The following is a 19,666-nucleotide window of genomic DNA, read 5'->3' on the forward strand; positions in this document are numbered from 1 at the left end:
CTCACGCCTGTAATCCCAGCACTTTGGGAGGCCGAGACGGGTGGATCACGAGGTCAGGAGATCGAGACCATCCTGGCTAACACGGTGAAACCCCATCTCTACTAAAAAATACAAAAAACTAGCCGGGCGAGGTGGCGGGCGCCTGTAGTCCCAGCTACTCAGGAGGCTGAGGCAGGAAAATGGCGTGAACACCGGGAGGCAGAGCTTGCAGTGAGCCGAGATCCGGCCACTGCACTCCAGCCTGGGCGACAGAGCGAGACTCCGTCTCAAAAAAAAAAAAAAAAAGTCTATTTTTTTCTTTTTTTTTTTTTTGAGACGGAGTCTCGCTCTGTCGCCGAGGCTGGAGTGCAGTGGCGCGATCTCGGCTCACTGCAAGCTCTGCCTCCCGGGGTTCACGCCATTTTCCTGCCTCAGCCTCCTGAGTAGCTGGGACTACAGGCACATGCCACCACACCCGGCTAATTTTTTTTTTTTTTTTTTTTTTTTGTATTTCAGTAGAGACAGAGTTTCACCATAATAGCCAGGATGGTCTCGATCTCCTGACCTCCTGATCCGCCCACCTTGGCCTCCCAAAGTGCTGGTATTACAGGCGTGAGCCACTGCACTGGGCCACGTCTAGTTATTTTAACCAAGAGCTTGTTGCCTATAAAATCTGCGAAAATTTCGAAAGTCCAGATTCTAGGCTAAACCTCAAAGAAACTTTCTCAGAACATATACAACTTGCTCTAGGTTACTCTTTGTATGTTGGAAGCAAGAAATCAACAGTTGCCTAAAATTCTGTGTCAGGGCTGAGAACAAGACACTTCACAATACGGCAAGTTGGGCATTGAGAAAACTGCAGGGGCGAGAAGGTTACTCTGACCACCTCCCACCTTTCTCCCCTGATGCATGGTCTAAAGAAAATTCTTTGGCCCTCCTTACCTGGTAGTAGGTCATAAGAACCTCATTTCTGGGGCGTTCTACCGTATATCCACAGGCCAAGAAGAATCTGAACATATAAGCCTTGCTAAATTCCTCCAAGTTTGTTACCAGTAGTTCATACCCCATTTTTATTCAGTCATACTTCTACACAACTATCCAGTTTTATTGAACCTAATCATAAAAATAGAGTTTGCCATGGATCCTTGGGTCTTCACTTCTGAAGGCTCCCATGTCACATTAAACTTTGGTTAAATAAATTTGTTATGCTTTCCTCATGTTAATCTATGTTCTGTTATAGGAGTGTAAGCCATTAACCTTGACATGAGTGAGGAAAATAAATTTCCTTTTCTCCCCTATCACTATCAAAGCAATAGCTTCTTGACATCTTGGAATCCGGAGAATGTATAGTATAGCTCCAATGCAGGGATTAAAAGAATAAAGAAGTTGTCACTACAACTACTTCTGCCCTTGGTACTGCTTCTGCACACCCATAAATGTGGAAAACTCTCTCTCTCTCTTTATTTTATTTTATTTTATTTTTTGGCAAACTTGCTTTCTAAAAAAACAGAGTGAACAACAGATAACTCCCGTGAAGTCTAATTGGAGAAAACAGATTCTATTTAGAACTGAAAATGGAAGTACAAACTAGTATGGGAAATAAACCTCTTAAGACCACAAATATCTTCAACTAGAAAAAAAGCAGGAATGGGTTGACTGAGCATATTGCCATAAATATTTTAATCTATGTATGGCTAATTTTCACTTTGTCATGTTGCACGTTCTTAAATCTAATTACATAGTTGTGTGGTTTATTGTACATTTAAGAACGTATGCAGGAATATTCAGTTTTTAACTAAGAAAAAAGGTGTCCTTCACAAATATTTTTTTGAACAGGTCATGTTCACATAATTTAAAATAAATTTGAAATTAAATTGAAGCAGTGGATGGCAAGGCAATGGATATGAAATTAAAATGACTGCTCCTTTTGAAGTTAAAAAGTATATAAATTAAAATACGATTCCAATGGACTGGTGTAACAAGACCTTAACTAGTGCCTAGAAGCAAACAGTTTCCACTAATTTAATTAGAAAAAAAATTACATGAAATAATTGAACAAAAATGACCACTTATTTCCCAAAGAGTTTCAGTTATAGCCTTTGAAATCAGGTCATAAGTGGCACTCCAAGCTTCTCCTTTCTTTAAAGAGCTAGTTGATGCCAAGTGGCAAAAACTGAGAACAAAGGGGTTAACCCAATTTCAAGTTTGTCTTTGATGCACTTCCAAATCTCCTCTTGTGGGAAATGAAAGTGAATTGCTTTAAGTAGTTAGAGTGGAAATAGATCAGAACAATCAATCTCTGGCCTTGGTAAGAAGATGGTTTAGCTTATTTCTTCTTTGGAACAATATGCCTTGGTTGATTGTATCTGTTTGAAACAAAAAGACCTACAGATATCTGAAGCAAATACATCATCATTCAACAAGTACAGTCATCTCCATAGAAAACTACTAATGGGAGATTTTATGTTAATCACAATGTCAACAGGGTTTATGTTTACTGGAAAATGTTTCTGTAAATTAGTATTCCCTGTTGCATGTGCTTCTTTATTGAATACTAACAGGCTAGAAAAAGATACAAAATTGGGCTCTAAGTTATTATGCAAGTTTATAATGGGAAAATACTAAATAATGTTTCTAAATAGAAAGAAAACCTCTGTTTTCTTCTTGATAATGAGAGATACTTCATTTCTTATGAATTGCCTCCCTATTGAATAAGGTTTAAAGTGCACACAGTACCCATATGGTCCCCAGAGATCATTTATCATAACTCCTTTCAAATATAACCTCTCTTTCACCTACAAAGAAACTTAGACAACAAAGGCCACTCCTTATGTTCAGCAGAGCATATTTGGATGCAATCTACTATGGCGGAGGTTATGGAACCCTCCTGCCCTATAACTAATTCATTATCATAATGCCAAATTTTCACATACACCCACATAAAAAATAACTGGATAGACATTCAACAATTGGAGCAATAATGGTAACATCAGCATCGACTTATTTAGAAAGTTCAAGATTATTAAGAGCAGAACAACAGAATGCTTCCTGCTTCTTCCTATATACTTTCAAAAAGAATAGTAGAACAAAAAATCTGCAGCTAAAATCTACGGCTTAACTGGGGGAAAAAGTGTCCTTAGGAACTTTAAAATGTGAGAAACTGGTGAAAAACCATTGGCTGCTACAATATCCACACGGCAGCAGCATTTGTTTAGGAGAAAACAGAGCTAACTAAGGCAGCTGGACATCTGTTGGCTTGAAAATAAGATATTAATTTCTATGCATGAATATACTTAAAATGCTTAATTTAGAAGTTTTTAATTATAATTTTAAAATGTATAGCCATAGAGAATATTAGTGAACCACCTTGTTATTTTGAAAAATTGTAAATAAATATCAAAAAATTAGCACTATCCTGTTTTCTTGTATGAATTGAACTTTATGGAACCACATATTTAAAATGAGATACTTCAATTTATATAAATTGTTCAACTTAAAAAATATGATAAATTACACTGTCATTATTTTGCAACCGCACACGAAGAAATTGATCTGTAATTATTACTATTTAAAAACACTGCAGAGAGAAAAACAATATAGTAATGTTTGCTTCCTGAAAGGAATACACAACGTATAAAATAGTATTGAGCTCTATTTTCTCCCAAAATGTCATACTTTGTTTTGAGCATGACTCTATAACCTTTGTCAGAACATACAAGAAGCAGTGAGAATATTGTATGACACTATAGGAGTGCTATCTGAAATGTCAAGATAATGCGACTCTCTGTAGGATAAATGACCACCTAGAAGTAATGGCATAAATTTTAATACGTTGTGAAAAAATTTAGTCTACAGATACAAGAAGCTAAGAGTTACCTTGGCAGGATAAAAACAGAGAAAATCAAATCTATGCATACCGTAAGAATACAGTCAAACTCAATGACAAAATTTCAGCAGCAATCAGAGAGGTTAAAAACACTTTACAAACAGAGGAACATGATGATAGGAATGACGGCTGACTTCTCATCTTCGATGCTAGAAAGCAAAGCAATGCTATCTCTAAAGTTCATGAGAAAGGGATAAAGTTAGCTTTGAATACTCTATCAAATGAAATAATATTCTAGAAATAAGGATGAAATAATGACATTTTCATATAAGAAAAGCTAAGTGAATTCATTTTTACCTGTGCTACTAGAAATGCTAAATAAAGCTCTTCATGCTTAAGGGAACAATCAAGTGATAGAGACTCTATCAATAGAAAGAAATGCAAAATAATAGAAATAATAAAGATATGGACAAATATAGACTATTTTAATTTTTCCTTCGATTCATTAAAAGTACTTTAACTCTTCAAAGAAAAAAATTAGAATTTGGTGCACTGTATATTTAGATGTAAAATATGTTACAATAATAATATAAAATATGGTAAGGAGTGCAATGAGATGATACTGCAATTAAGTTCTTAGATTTTACCTGAAGTGGTACAACATTACTTTTAGTAGACTGATAGATTAATTAGACATGCTTTAGCCTCTGGAGAAACCACTAGAAAAATATACAAAAAATTTCTTCTAAAAAGCAAATTGCAGAAATAACAGAATATTCAAGCAGTTATTTTTAAAAGACATAAAAGAAAAAATAAGCAGATAGCAGAAACAAAAACAAATTGAAATAATTTTATTAAATATAAAGAACTAAATACTGCAATTTAAAGTGATTCCATGTCAGACTTGCCTATTCTATGCAGAGATAAGCTGAATGGAAGAAGATGAAAAAAGGATAAACCGTACCAAGTAGAAGCTCAAAAAAAATTGGATATATTAACATTGTCAAAAAAAGACTTTGAGGCAAGTAGTGTTACCACAGATTGAGATAACATCATATAATAAAAGAGTGATTTCTTTAGAAAAACCTGGCAATACAAAATTAGTATATATCTAATAATAGAGTAGGAAAATATATGAAGTGACAAAAATAAAAACAGAGAAGGTCACAATCATACTTAGAGGTTTTTAGCACTGCTTCCTCACTAATTAATAAAACAAGTACACAAAAAAATCAGATTTGGGGCCGGGCGTGGTGGATCACGCCTGTAATCCAAGCACTTTGGGAGGCCAAGGCGGGCAGATACTTGAGGTCAGGATTTCAAGACCACCCTGGCCAAAATGGTGAAACCTTGCCTCTACTAAAAATACAAAATTTAGCTGGGTGTGGTGGTGCATACCTGTAATACCAGCTACTCGGGAAGCTGAGGCTTCACTTGAACCCGGGAGGAAGAGGTTGCAGTGAGCTAAGATCATGCCGTTGCACTCCAGCCTGGGCAACAAAGTGAGACTCTCTATCAAAAACTAATAATAATAATAATAAGATTTATGTCTTTGGAACAACATTGTCAGCATGAACTAATTTACATTTATAAGATACTATTCCCACCAACTGCAGAATATACATTTTTTTCTAATGCACATAGAGCATTCAGTAAGCTCTACTATATTTGGGCCATAAAACCAGACTCAAATTTCAGAATAATAAAATCTTATACAATATTGTTCTCTGTCCGTAATGATATAAAATTAAACTGGGCACAGTGACTCACGCCTGTAATCCCAGAACTTTGGGAGGCCGAGATGAGTGGTCTCCTGAGGTTAGGAGTTCGAGATCAGCCTGATGAATATAGTGAAACCTCGTCTCTACTAAAAATACAAAAATTAGCTGGACGTGGTGGCAGATGCCTGTAATACCAGCTACTCAGGAGGCTGAGGCAGGAGGATCCCTTGAGCCCAGGAGGTGGAGGTTTCAGTGAGCCGAAATCATACCACTGCATTCCAGCCTGGGTGACAGAGGAGACTCCATCTCAAAAAATAATAATAATAATAAAATAAAATAAAAAATTAAATTAACAATCAATAAAAATAAACTTTAAAAGCATCAAATATTTACAAATGAAACAAGAACCTATTGAAATAACCCATTTGTCCAAGAAGAAACACAATGAAAATTTAAAAATATTTTAAAATAAATGAAAATGAAAACTGTACTTGTCGAAATTTGTGACATGCAGTTGAAGGAGTACTTGGAAGGAAATTTATAACTTACATGTTTATATCAGAAAAGGAGAACAGTTTAAAATTAAGGCGCTTATGTCCATATTAAGAAGCTAAGGAATTATATGGCCGTCTACATACCCAAAGAAAATTCATATGAAAAAAACTCTACTCTCGTTCATAATAGAATTACTCATACAAAAATAATCGAAGAAAAATGTCTCAGCCTAAGTATGGGCACCTGTAAAACCTTATAGCTAACATCGTACATAGTGATGAAGCATTTCTTCTGAGATAAGACAAAAGGCATATTTTCTCTCAGTGCTTCCATTCAACATTATATCTATGGTCCTGGTTAGCACCATAAGGCAAGAAAAATTAAATAAATAAATAAATAAATACATCTTTATATAATAACAGGAAAAGGAAGTATTTTTACACAGGAGGTAGGCTATTAATGAAATCTTAAGGAGAGTACTAAATCTATTGAATTAAAAAATGAATTTAGACAGATTACAGAATAGAAGGTTTATGAAGAAAAATAAGTTGTATTATATATAGTACTGACAGTTGGAAAATGAAATTATAAAAGGCAATTTACATTAACATAAAAAGAAAATATTAAGAAATATGCTTGTGAAATGTGCAAGACCTCTACATTTAAGAGATGAAAATATTACTGCTGAAATTAAGGACGCCAGTGAATAACACAATATAATATATTTATACGCTGGAAAATGTAATATTTCTAAGAAGTCAATTATCTAAAAAAATGTGCTATGGATTCTATGGAAATCCAACCAAAATAACAGCATATGTTTCAAGAAATTGACAAATTATTTCTAAAATTTATGTAAAAATGTAAAGTACCTCAAAGAGCCAAAGATATCTTGACAGGAAAATCATAGATATACCTGACTTTCTGGCTATTTATGAGTCCACAATAATCATGCAAGTGTGTGGTTGATATAAAAGTAAAGAAATCAGCCAGTGGAACAGAATGGAGAATTCAGAAATTAACCTCACAAATGCTATCAATTAAACACAGACTTGCTAAGGCCGTTCAACTGAGAAACGAAAATCTCAAAACATGGTGGTAGAATAAGTGGATGAGCATTGGGGAAAACACACACACACACACACACACACACACACACATCAAATAAAAAACCTTGATCCTTACTGCACAACACAAGCAAATATTAATTTGGAATCCTAATAGATCTAATAGTAAAAGTAACCTTTTAAATTTCTCAAAGAAAACATAGAATACTTTTGCAATTATTTAGTAGTCAGTGATTTCTTTGAGAAACATAAAACACTAAGCTTTTATGAAAAATACATAAATTGGATATTAACAAAATTTATTTTTCATTTTATAGCACCATTAAGAAAATAAAAATCGGGCCTCATATTGAGAGAAAATATTTCCATATCTAGTAGGTATAACACTTATGAAGGTCTTATATCCTAACTTCCAACCTGTAACATGTAACCATATATAATATATATTATATATTATATGACATACATAATACATATAATGACATAAAGAATATATAATCTCACCTGGTGAGCTGGCTCATGCTTGTAATTCCAGCACTTTGGGAGGCCAAGACGGGCAGATCACGAGGTCAGTAGTTTGACACCAGCCAGGCCAATATGATGAAATCCCGTCTCTACTAAAAATACAAAAATTAGCCAGGCATGGTGGTGCATGCTTGTAGTCCCAGCTACTGCAGAGGCTGAGGCAGAAAAATCGCTTGAACCCCAGAGACAAATGTTGCAGTGAGCCAAGATCGTGCCACTGAACTCCAGCCTGGGTGACCCAGTGAGACTCTGTGTCAAAAAAAAAAAACAAAACAGAATATATAATATTATAGATATGGTTGACATTTTGTTACTGATACATAGAATATTATATAAACTATATGTTTTATCATATCATATACTGTTATATTATATATTACCTATTATATAATTTATAATCTGTTGTATGTATATTTACATATGGTTGTAGATAACCATATGTAACTATATAGTTATATTTATATAGATAATTTGTAATTTATACAAAATTATAAATAAAGTAGCCCAGGGTGGTCTACTTTATGGTGTCCCTCAGTTGTCGTGCAAGTGGAGCACGTGCAGTCAAGACTGTATCTGCCCTACATTTATATTACATTATACTGTAGTATACTATATTTTATATTAACTGTTTAATATATTGCATTCCTTTTTACATATTTATCACATATTATGTCATATAAAATAGATATATAGAATATATGACCTATGTATCAAAAATTAAAAAGCAAAAACCCAATTTGACTTTGACCATGATGTGAAAAAATTAGAAAATGCATATACGTTGAGGATAACAATAAAAAAATTTAAAAATCTGCATTGATAGTTTTTTTATAAAGTCCAACTTACACCAACTTCAAGACCATCTAATTCCACACCCAACTACTTACACAAGAGAAACAAAGGTGTATGTCCAGAAGATCCATTTACACATTACTTATGTTTATAGAATAATTATTAATAATAGCAAAACACTGAAAGCAACTCAAATGTCCATCAACATTAGAATGGATAAAATGGGATACATTGGTATACTGCAATATTAGTCAATAATAAAAGACTGATACATGGGGCCAGGCACAATGGCTGACACCTGTAATCCCAACACTGGGAGACCGAGGTGACAGGATGCCTTGAGCCCAGGAGCATGAGACCAGCCTTGGCAACATACATAGTAAGACTCCATCATCACAAAAAATACAAAAAATTAGGCAGGCATGGTGGCTTGCACTTGTGGTCCCAGCTACTCGGGAGGCTGAGGTGAGAGGATCACTTGAGCCCTGGAGTCCGAGCCTACAGTGAGCTAGGATAGAGCCACTGTACTCCAGCAGGGGCAACAGAGTGAGACCCCACTTAAAATAAGATAAAATAAAATAAAATAGTAAGACTGATACATAGGAAGACATGGCTGAATTTTATAAACATTTTTGAAAGGAATATTTCAGTTGCAAAATAATAAGTCTGATTTCATATACATGAATTTCTAGATCAGACAAAATTAATTTTTGATAGAAAATGCGAATGATGGGGTGACAATAAAAACTGGATGGAGGCATAAGGGAAGTCTATGGGGTGATGGAAATGTTTTCTGTTTTGACTGGAGTACAGTGTACATGATGTATACATTAGTCAAAACTCAAGGAATTGTCACCTAATCTGTGCATTTCCTTGTATGTAAATTTTACCGTAATTGAAAAAGTAGATGGAAAGAGGAATAGATACAAATATTAAGAATACTTAACACCCTATTGCAATATATGGACTTTCTTTGTATTCAGATCCAAAAATATAATATGTTAAAATCACTTGTAAGACTCTTATAATATGAATACTGGCAAACCATTATGGCATTACTGTTTATTTCTTAGGGTGAACGTGGTATTTTCAGGACAGTTCTTCACATGGTCTTGGACTGAGTTAGTTTTCCCCACCTTCTTTCTTACAGTTCTCAACAATAAGTGTAGAATGTGCTAGGAATGCAATATCCTTAGACAGAGAGAAACTGCCTGGAACTTGTCTCTCTCTCTCCTAGGAAATGTAACATCTTGAGTTAGGGAGAAACTATCTGGAACAAACTGGATCTTTGTTCCTCTCACCCTTGGGAGCAGGACGGGCTTCAAAGCTTTGGCCAGTGAGTCACATGCTGCTGAGTTAGTAGCCCAGGGTGGTGTACTCAGCTGTTGTGCAAGTAGACCACGTGCAATCAAGACTTCATCTGCCCTGGGCAACTCTCCTGAACCATGGGGATCAGCTCACAATGGATCCAAGACTTCTTATTTCCCTTCCTACCCATCTAAAATTAATTAATAAGCCTGCTTTAAATAAGTTTTGCACATGAATGTGTTCCTTCTCTCATTGGTAACAGTGCAGCCCAGGCTGCAGTGGGTGGAAGGGTTTGGACTCCAATTCCTGGTGGTTCACATGATGATGATCTCTGCAATCCTCCCCACAATGGGAGTCCTCTTTTGGTGAACCTGCTTCCCAGAATTATGTTACATTTTTTAAAGCCCTTATATTTTAGAAACATATATTGACATACTATTTGGTGTCTGACATTTGGGAATACTAACTGCATTAGATGAAGATAAACTAAGATTGGCCATGTATGAATCATGGGTGTAATAAGTACATTATACCACACTCTATAGTTTTATTTATGCTTTAAAAGTTATAAAATATTTTTGAAAGCATACCTTATTGATTATGTATATATAGTGTAGCATTGTGGGTACAAATATTTAGAAGACTCAGTTATTTTCAAGGAACTTATGATTTAGATGAAATGCCAAGTGATAGTAAAACCAGCTGAAATAATTTTAACACAATTACTTTTGTATGATAAGAGATTTTTTGGGAGGACCAAAGATCCTGATTGGTTGAAAACCAGTCCCAGAGGAAAAATATTCTTGAGTTAGGGTGGGTGGGCCAAGGGGATTGAAGAGTGAGGGCAAGAATGTCACAAAAAGAGGGGTAGTCAAAAACAGAGAAAACACAAGTTGTAAACTTCATACTTGACCTTACGCTGAATTTGCCAACAGAGAATCAGTTCAGGGACAAGCTCCACCTTGCTAATCAATGCACACAGCTTGCCTATGACTGTTCAGGATCCATACTGCATACTATGATTTAATAAAAAGAGAACAGTCAAGTCTTGGAAAAAAAATTAAGAAAGGAGTAAGATTTTTTAAATAAGGATAAGGATCTGAAAATAAAATGAAATTAGACAAATTTGGATTGTAAAATGAGACAAATTGTTCCAGACGGGAAAAAAGACATGGGGGACAAAGAAAGTGGATGAGTTATTAGTAGGGTCATGACTACCCGGAAGAATATGTTTCAGCTTAGTAGATAAACCCTAGCTGTGATATAAACTCCTGTTCGAAGAAATATTTTTTCAATCATTTTATTATGATGCACAGGGTGGCTATGAATGGATTAAAGATGTCCCATGATCTTTAACAACGTTATCCATGGAACCACTCAATGCAGCCTGGTCCAGCCAGGAGCATGTTCCTCCAGGAACTTCAAATAGTATACTATTTTGTCACAACCTGAAAGAAACATTGCGAAATATTGTTCTAACTGAAGGCTTACGAACTTCCAAAGGATTACTGGGCTACTCCATTTTTGCTCCCTGAATGGAAGGATGAGAGGCACCTGTTGAAGTGTGGCCGAGATAAAATCAAGCTCAGGTATTGGGGTTCAGTGGCACTTTACCTTGGCCAGGAGGGCCAATTCAAATTTGGTTACTGGTAATTAATGTAAACACTCCTTTTTCAGCTTCTACTTTTGAATCTAATGCTTGTATTTGAGTGATTTTTCCCCAGGAAGAATATAATATATAATAGCATTATATTGATAGTAACTGTGTCTTATGTAATGATATTTCCATATTGTTTTCTCAACTAAGTATGTCAGCCTTTCTGCATATCAGCAAAGCATAGCCAAGCAAACCAAGACCAGAGTTCTGAATTCTTAGTAACTCCTTTTTGTCAGCTATTCTGTACACAAAGCCACTGTAGAAAGGACATTTTAAAAATTGTATGCATTATTACATTCCTTTGTTTAACTTTTCTCTTTTCTGTCTGTCGTATTACTTTTAAGTAAAAACAGTGGAGGTCATTGTTGGCTGACTGACTGACCCTATGGACAACCACTTTCTCCAAATTTAGCTTCCAATCATTGGTCTAAAGTTGCTCAAATAAGTCTATTCTGGCCAATAAAATATAAAAAGCTTTGTGAAGTATGGCTTCCATGAAAGTCTATTATGGGGCAAATAGGCTGTGAAATTATCGTGTCCGTCTTTTGTTCGTCTGGATTGCAATGCCCTAAGTGATGTTGAGGTAAAGCAGGCACCTTGCGACCACAGAAAAGCTCACTCCACTTGAAAAATAACAGACAAAGGAATTCTAAAGGATGCTTACGTACCTGATAACACTGGAACTCTTGTATTAGCCCAGGACTATTTCAAACTTCTGGATATGTAGAGGCAGGAAAAAAAAAAAAAAAAAGAATATCTGTTTAAGACAGTTTATCAGGTTGGTGGTTGTGAATACTCAGTTCTTCTGTCTGAACAGATTTTTAAATGCTTCTGTTACAGGTTCAATTTATAGTCTCTCTAAATTAAAAAAAAATACTCTAGTTGGTCAGTCTACTGGCTTGTTTTAGGAGGTAAGAGTGATAGTTTTCTAAATAATCAGTGGGGACATTAAGGTGAAAAGGTTTTCATTGCCTGCTTCATCTTCAACATCACTTAGTGCACTCCAGGTCAGAGAAGAACAAAGGACAAAATGTTTTCACAGCCTATTTCTCCCTTTATGGGTTCTTAGAAGCCTCATTCTGTGAAGTCAACTTATATCTCACTGGTTAGAACAGAGTTATCTGGACACCCTTAAAGCAGTGATTACTATTTTGGATGCTGTTAGTGTCAGGAAAGAGAACAGCAGGTAATCACTGGTGAGGCAAACCTTGCTCCATTTCTCCATGAGGTGCTGTGTCTATATGTGCGCGTGGGGTCAGTATTTGAAATTAAGACAAGTTTCTAATGAAAACAAGTCTGGAGCCACATTTCTTAGTTCAGCTTGGTCCCACACAGATAATTTCAAATTATTTTACAAAATCCTGCTAATAATGAATGTCAGAGTATAATAGGCTAAGAAACTGGACTTACTAAAATAGCAAATTTATTGAAATCAGAAAGCAAACTGAATATTGTGAAAGAATAATTCAGTGCCTAAAACAGTTTTTGTTAAAAGCAATATACAATTTTTTCCTACTTATCAAAATTACAGGTATGATATAGTGTTATAGAAGCAAATTTGAAAAATCCTGTGAGGTCATAATAGGTCAGACTCCCAAATATTTTTTGACATTTTTATATTTTCTAAATTCCTTTACATATGTATTATATTTAGAGAATAATTTAAAAGATAGAGAATATACATCCTTTTGGGCCTGGCGTGGTGGCTCACGCCTGTAATCCTAGCACTTTGGGAGGCCAAGGTGGGCGGATCACCTGAAGTCAGGAATTTGAGATTAGCCTGGCCAAAATGGCAAAATCCTATCTCTACTAAAAATACAAAAATTAACCAGGCATGACTGGTGCATGACTATAGTCCCAGCTACTCAGGAGGCTGAGGCAGGAGAATGTCTTGAACCCGGGAGGCAAGGGCTGCAGTGAGCCAAGATTGCACCATTGCACTCCAGCCTGGGCAACGGATCATGACTCTGTCTAAAAAAAAGAAAAGAAAAATACACCTTTTTGTCTCCCAAAGTATTCTCATGGCTCAAGAAATCTTTTGAACTTCATTATCCATACCTTACATTTCTACTCTAGTGAAAGAGTGTACCATTGTGAGTATCTTAACAAATCAGTAAGCTCACACAGCATATGTTGACAGGGCCTTAAGCAAAGAGAATTAATAACACATAGTCCTCAGAGATTGAAGGCAGGAGAACAAAGCTTCCTACCCTGGCAAAGAAGTGCTGTGTTTCAGAGAGCTTTGCAGATGAGCAGTGTAAGGCAAATTCAAAACGGGGTTAGGGCCGGAAGTGGCGGCAAGGCCAAGTTACATCAGCAACAAAATCATGTCTAGGTAAGTCTCTCAATAGATAATTACTTGAGTAAAATCTTAGCTACTCTTCAAGATTTTACTTTTTATTTATTTATTTATTTATTTATTTATTTTTTAGAGTCTCCCTCTGTCGCCCAAGCTGGAATGCAGTGGTGTGATCTCGGGTCACTGCAACCACTGCCTCATGGGTTCAAGTGATTCGCATCTGTATAGATAAAACTTCTTGAATTTATTGACACATAACATACTGAGTAAACACAAAACATACCGAGTAATTTGCATAAAGTGCAAATTAACACGGTTCACCTACTCTCAGATTCTTTCACACCTTCTTACAAACCATATTCAGCCTTTTTTTTTTTTTAATATGGAAAGTTCTACTATCAAAGTGAACTAATCTGAATAGTACAATAGTGCAGCCACAAATATATAACTAGGCTTACACCTATGTAACCCCAACACACATCTAGCACTCTAATGGTGCCCCTGTTCTTAATTATATTGTAACCTATTCCCTAGAAGTTACCACTATTCTTACAACTATTAAAATTAATTAGGATTGCTTGTTCTTCAACTCCATATAAATGTAATTATACAGTATATATTCTTTTGTATCTAGGTTCTTTTATCCAACATAGTATCAATGAGGTTATTTCATGTCCTGTGTCTGAATATTTCCCTCTTTTTTTTTTTTTTTTTTTTTTTTTTTTTTAGATGGAAGTCTTGCTCTGTTGCTCCACGCTGGAGTGCAGTGGCATGTTCTTGGCTCACTGCAACCTCCGCCTCCCGGGTTCAAGTGATTCTCCTGCCTCAGACTCACGAGTAGCTGGGATTACAGGCACATGCCACCAGGCCTAGCTAATTTTTATATTTTTAGTGAAGACATGGTTTCACCATGTTGGCCAGGCTGGTCTTGAACTCCTGACCTCAAGTGATCCACCCACCTCGGCCTCCCAAAGTGCTGGGATTACAGGCATGAGCCACCACACCTGGCCCATTTCCTTCTTGTTAAATTGATATTGTAGATGTGCTCACTCTGCCATTATTACTATTTTCATGCTATGGCATACACAGGGAGCATATATTCAGAGAATTTATAACTTACAAGTCAAAATTAAAAACTCAAGAAGAATTTTCTTCCCAGAATTCATTGACTCAGTTACTACTGTTCCAGGTAAATTTTTGAGTTAATGTACAGTTTGACTTCTTTTCAGCCCATTCTACTTAAAAGAATAAAAATTAACATTCACAATTTGGAGGTTAACAATTTGCACATTCCCTATCCATACAGAATAGGAATAAGGACAAATGGATTAACTTATTTCCAAAAGCAAGTTGCTTGCAGAAATTCACATTGCTCACACTATTTATTTATTCTTTCAAAAATACTCATTGAGATCCAACAAGAGCCAGAAATTATATTCAGCACAGGTTATGAAATGATAAAGAAAAGGTATCAACTATACCAAGAAATTTATATCAGGGCTGCTCAGTTTTCTCCTGGGCCCACAAGTATAGTAAAACCTGGCAACACAATGTGGCAAGTGCTAGGACAGAAGTATACATGTGGTACTATGAAGGGACTGAGGACAGAGAATTAAATGTTCTGGAGCTGGAAAGGAGAGGCAACGGTGGTGAGTGGTACCACTAAACCATTTTTAGTGCAAGTGATGAAAGCAACCTTGACCTTTAGTAAACCAAAATTGTCCTGAGTTTATGGCTTAATAATAATGTATTCTCAACAAGAAAAATTTCTTACAAACCCATGCTGTATACATCTATACAAACACAAAGAAGAAATATACTAAAAATGTACATGAATTAGAAGATACTGGAAGTTAAAGTAATTTTATTCAGCAGTCACAATATTAGAGTTCGTTATTATGAGTTCTGAGTAGCACCCAAGTTGTTTCAAAGTTAGATTACGGATATTGTCTTTAACTTGTGTTTGTATCTTTCTTCCCATGACAATGACATATTATTATCAATAAGACTACAAAATCTTTTGAAATAGCTGGGTTTAAACGATACCACATTAAAGCACTCACCTTGAAATATCATTTCCTATAGTTCCTCTTCCTCTTTACTTCTACTGATTCCTACGTATTAACCAGTCCCTTGTTTTATTATCTCAGTTAAGAGCAACATTAATTTAAGAGAAATTAGGTAAAAAAAAAAAAAAAAAAAAAGGCCTATTGACAATTTTTGGGTTGACTTGAAGATTGTTTTTGTTTGTTTGTTTGTTTGGTTGCTTTTTGGAGATGGAGTCTCACTCTGACTCCCAGGCTGGAGTACATGCATTGGTGGGATTTCTGCTCACTGCAACCTCCACTTCCCAGATTCAAGTGATTCTCCTGCTTCAGCCTCCCGAGTAGCTGGATTTACAGGCATGCACCATCGCGCCTGGCTAATCTTTGTATTTAAAGAAGAGACAGGGAGTCGTTGGCAAGGCCTGAGTCCTGTCCTCTTGCTCTCCTCCCCAAACAGCATGAGCTTCACCACTCGCTCCACCTTCTCCACCAATGACCATTCCCTGGGCTCTGTCCAGGCATCCAGCTAAGGTGCCCGGCCAGTCAGCAGCATGACCAGCACCTATGCAAGGCCCCAGGGGCTCTGGTTCGCGGATCTCTGTGTCCCTCTTTACCAGCTTCCTGGGTGACATGGGGTCCTGGGGCCTGGCCATGGGGATGGCGGGGGATTTGGCGGGAATGAGAGGCATCTAGAACGAGGAGACCATGCAACGCTTGAACGACTGCCTGGCCTCCTACCTGGAGAGTGAGGAGCCTGGATACTGAGAACTAGAAGCTGCAGAGCAAAATCCTGAAGAGCAAAATCCGGGAGCACCTGGAGAAGAAGAGACCCCACGTCAGAGATGGGAACCATTACTTCAAGACCACTAAGGACCTGAGAGCTCAGATCTTCACAAATACTGTGGACAATTCCTGCATCCTTCTGCAGATCAATAATGCCCATCTTGCTGCCAATGACTTTAGAGTCAAGTATGAGACAGAGCTGGCCATGCACCCGTCTGTGGAGAGTGACATCCATAGGCTCCGCAAGGTCATTGATGATGCCAATGTCACTTGGCTGCAGTTGGAGACAGAGATTGAGGCTCTCAAGCGGGAGCTGCTCTTCATGAAGAACTATGAAGAGGAAGTAAAAGGCTTACAAGCCCAGGTTGCCAGCTCTGGGTTGACCATGGACGTAGATTCCCCCAAATCTCAGGACTTCACCAAGATCATGGCAGACATTTGGCCCAGTATGATGAGCTGGCTCGGAAGAACTGAGAGGAGCTGGACAAGTACTGGTGTCAGCAGATTGAAGAGAGGACCACAGTGGTCACTGTGCAGTCCACTGAGGTTGGAGCTGCTGAGATGACACTCACAGAGCTGAGACATACAGTCTAGTCCCTGGAGATCAACCTGGACTCCATGAGAAATTTGAAGGCCAGTTTGGAGAACAGCCTGAGGGAGGTGGAGGCCTGCTGTGCCCTGCAGATTGAGCAGCTCAACGAGATCCTGCTGCACCTGGCGTCAGAGCTGGCACAGACCCAGGGAGAGGGACAGCACCAGGTCCAGGAGTACAAGGCCCTGCTGAACATCAAGGTCAAGCTGGAGGCTTGCCACCTACCACAGCCCACTGGAAGATGGCGAGAACTTCAATCGTGGTGATGCCCTGGACAGCAGCAGCTCCATGCAAACCAACCAAAAGTCCACCACCGGCCAGATAGTGGATGACAAAGTGGTGTCTGAGACTAACAACACCAAAGTTCTGAGACATTAAGCCAGCAGGGTACTCTTTGGAGAGCAAGAGGCCAATAAGAAGTTCAGAGGTAAAAATAAATAAATTAATTTAAAAAAATAAAGTAGAGACAGGGTTTCACTGTGTTGGCCAGGCTGGTCTCGAACTTCTGACCTCAAGTGATCCACTCTGCTTTGGCCTCCCAAAGTGCTGGGATTACAGGCATGAGCCATCGTGCGCCACGACTTGAAGATTTTTCTGATAGAACTGCTTTTTTACAGAATATGTTATTTCAACTATTTTCCTTAGTCAAAAAGATGAATCCCATAATAACTGAAGTTTAAAATGTATGGATATTTTTGGAACATAGAGACAACACTCAAGTTTTTTGTGATATTCATTCATAAAGAGCTCACAGATCTCTGTTAAAATTTTGAAAGTGATCAAACACAATCACTTTATTATTGTTAAAGATTATAATAAAATGCCAATCATGACAAATTAGTTTTTGATAACTACTAGGCAGCATTGTTTGAAATGATTTAGGATTAGTATTTAACTGTCTATTCAAAATGTTTTATAATATAAAAGATTCTTTATGAGCTTGTTGATTTTGATGTTTGAAAAGTGCTTACTACAGTTTCCCTATTATTAAGACAAAGTAAGAAAAGAAACTTGGTTAAACCAGAGAGAATGTTAATAATCATGACCGGGGAAGTTTTATTTGTGAAGGCTTTTATAAAATATTTACCTACAAACAAGTACAATGAAGGGACCACAGTGTTGCAACACTCAGATTCTTCAGATGCCAATCTCGGTCAGAGCTGCCCTAGGCCTTGCTCAAGAGAAAGTTACACATCAAAGGAAAGGTGATAAGGTTCTCATCACACAAAAAACCTTGCAACTCTCCTTGACTTTCTTTTCTCAAGATGGTTTTGAAGTGATTGAAATAGGTAACATTCTGTCCAAATAGTGTTATGTGAAAGGAATTTCTAAAGAAAATCTAGCTGCTGCCAACAATTTGCCCACATAATTTTCTTTTGGTCTTTGTATGTAGCATCGTTATTCAAGTAATATTTATTGATTTATGAACATTCTTAATTGGCTAGGTTCTCTATGAGTTATAATTAAGAAAATACAGTACCCCACATTAAAAAACTTTCTGAAACCAGAAGTTTTATTTTAAAGAAATACATAATTTTCAATAATTGTCAGATTATTATTGTACATTATTTGCCTTCAAGTGTTGAGTATTAAGAAAACAGACAAATGGGCCAGGTGCGGTGGCTCATGCTTGTACTCCCAGCCCTTTAGGAGGCCGAGGCTGGCGGATCACAAGGTCAAGACATCGAGACCATCCTGGCCAACCAACATGGTGAAACCCTGTCTTTACTAAAAACACAAAAACTAGCTGGGCATAGTAGTGCATGCCTGTAGTCCCAGCTACTCAGGAGACTGAGGCAGGAGAATTGCTTGAACCTGGGAGGCGCAGGTTGCAGTGAGCCGAGATCGTGCCACTGTACTCCAGCCTGGGCAATAGAGTGAGACTCCATCTCATAAAAGAAAAAAAAAAATGACAAAAAAAAAGAAAATAAAAAAATGTTTTGCCATTTCAAGTTTGTTTTTTTATATTTTCAAAATGCTGAATAATTATGTATATTACCTGGCTGACTGGCTATTTTATTCAAGCACTTAAGGAAATAACCATACATTTTTTTTATCACACACACTTTCTCCATTGGTTCGGGTGGGTTCGTATAGTTTTTCTCTTCTGTGGAAAGAGATGACTGCAGACTTGATTATGAAAGAATCATACTTGTGTGGGAAATAAGGTTTTACTGCTCTATGAAAAAAGAAATATTTTTCTTCCTAAAATCTAGCTATGTAAAAATTTCTTTTTTTCTTTTTTTTTTTTTCCTCTGTCACCCAGGCTGGAATGCAGTGGCGTTATCTCAGCTCACTGCAACCTCTGCCTCCCGTGTTCAAGTGATTCCCTTGCCTCAGTCGCCTGAGTAACTAGGATTACAGGTGTGCACCACTACACCCAACTAATATTTCTATTTTTAGTAGAGATGGGGTTTCACCAAGTTTGCCAGGTTGGTCTCAAACTCCTGACCTCAGGTGACCCAACTGCCTCGGCCTCCCAAAGTGCTGGAATTAGAGACTGAGATGCTGTGCCTGGCCCGATGTAAAGATTTCTAAGAATAGTCTTGCTCTTGTATTTGGAATGTAAGAAAACTT

General features: G+C 37.0%; 2 long non-coding RNA genes across 2 annotated transcripts in view; both read right to left on the bottom strand.

The window, feature by feature from the left end:
- LOC126940180 (uncharacterized) overlaps nucleotides 1-7,859 on the bottom strand; it is an 86,262-nt gene extending 78,403 nt beyond the window's left edge. The window contains exon 1 of the long non-coding RNA XR_007720645.1: nucleotides 7,593-7,859. This is a non-coding gene — a long non-coding RNA (uncharacterized LOC126940180). The remainder of the gene's footprint in view (nucleotides 1-7,592) is intronic.
- A 4,186-nt stretch (nucleotides 7,860-12,045) lies between these two features.
- Nucleotides 12,046-19,666, bottom strand: part of LOC126940297 (uncharacterized) — a 33,118-nt gene continuing 25,497 nt past the window's right edge. The window contains exon 3 of the long non-coding RNA XR_007720699.1: nucleotides 12,046-12,085. This is a non-coding gene — a long non-coding RNA (uncharacterized LOC126940297). The remainder of the gene's footprint in view (nucleotides 12,086-19,666) is intronic.

This window comes from Macaca thibetana, chromosome 17, assembly GCF_024542745.1.
Source record: "Macaca thibetana thibetana isolate TM-01 chromosome 17, ASM2454274v1, whole genome shotgun sequence".
Lineage (NCBI taxonomy): Eukaryota > Metazoa > Chordata > Mammalia > Primates > Cercopithecidae > Macaca > Macaca thibetana.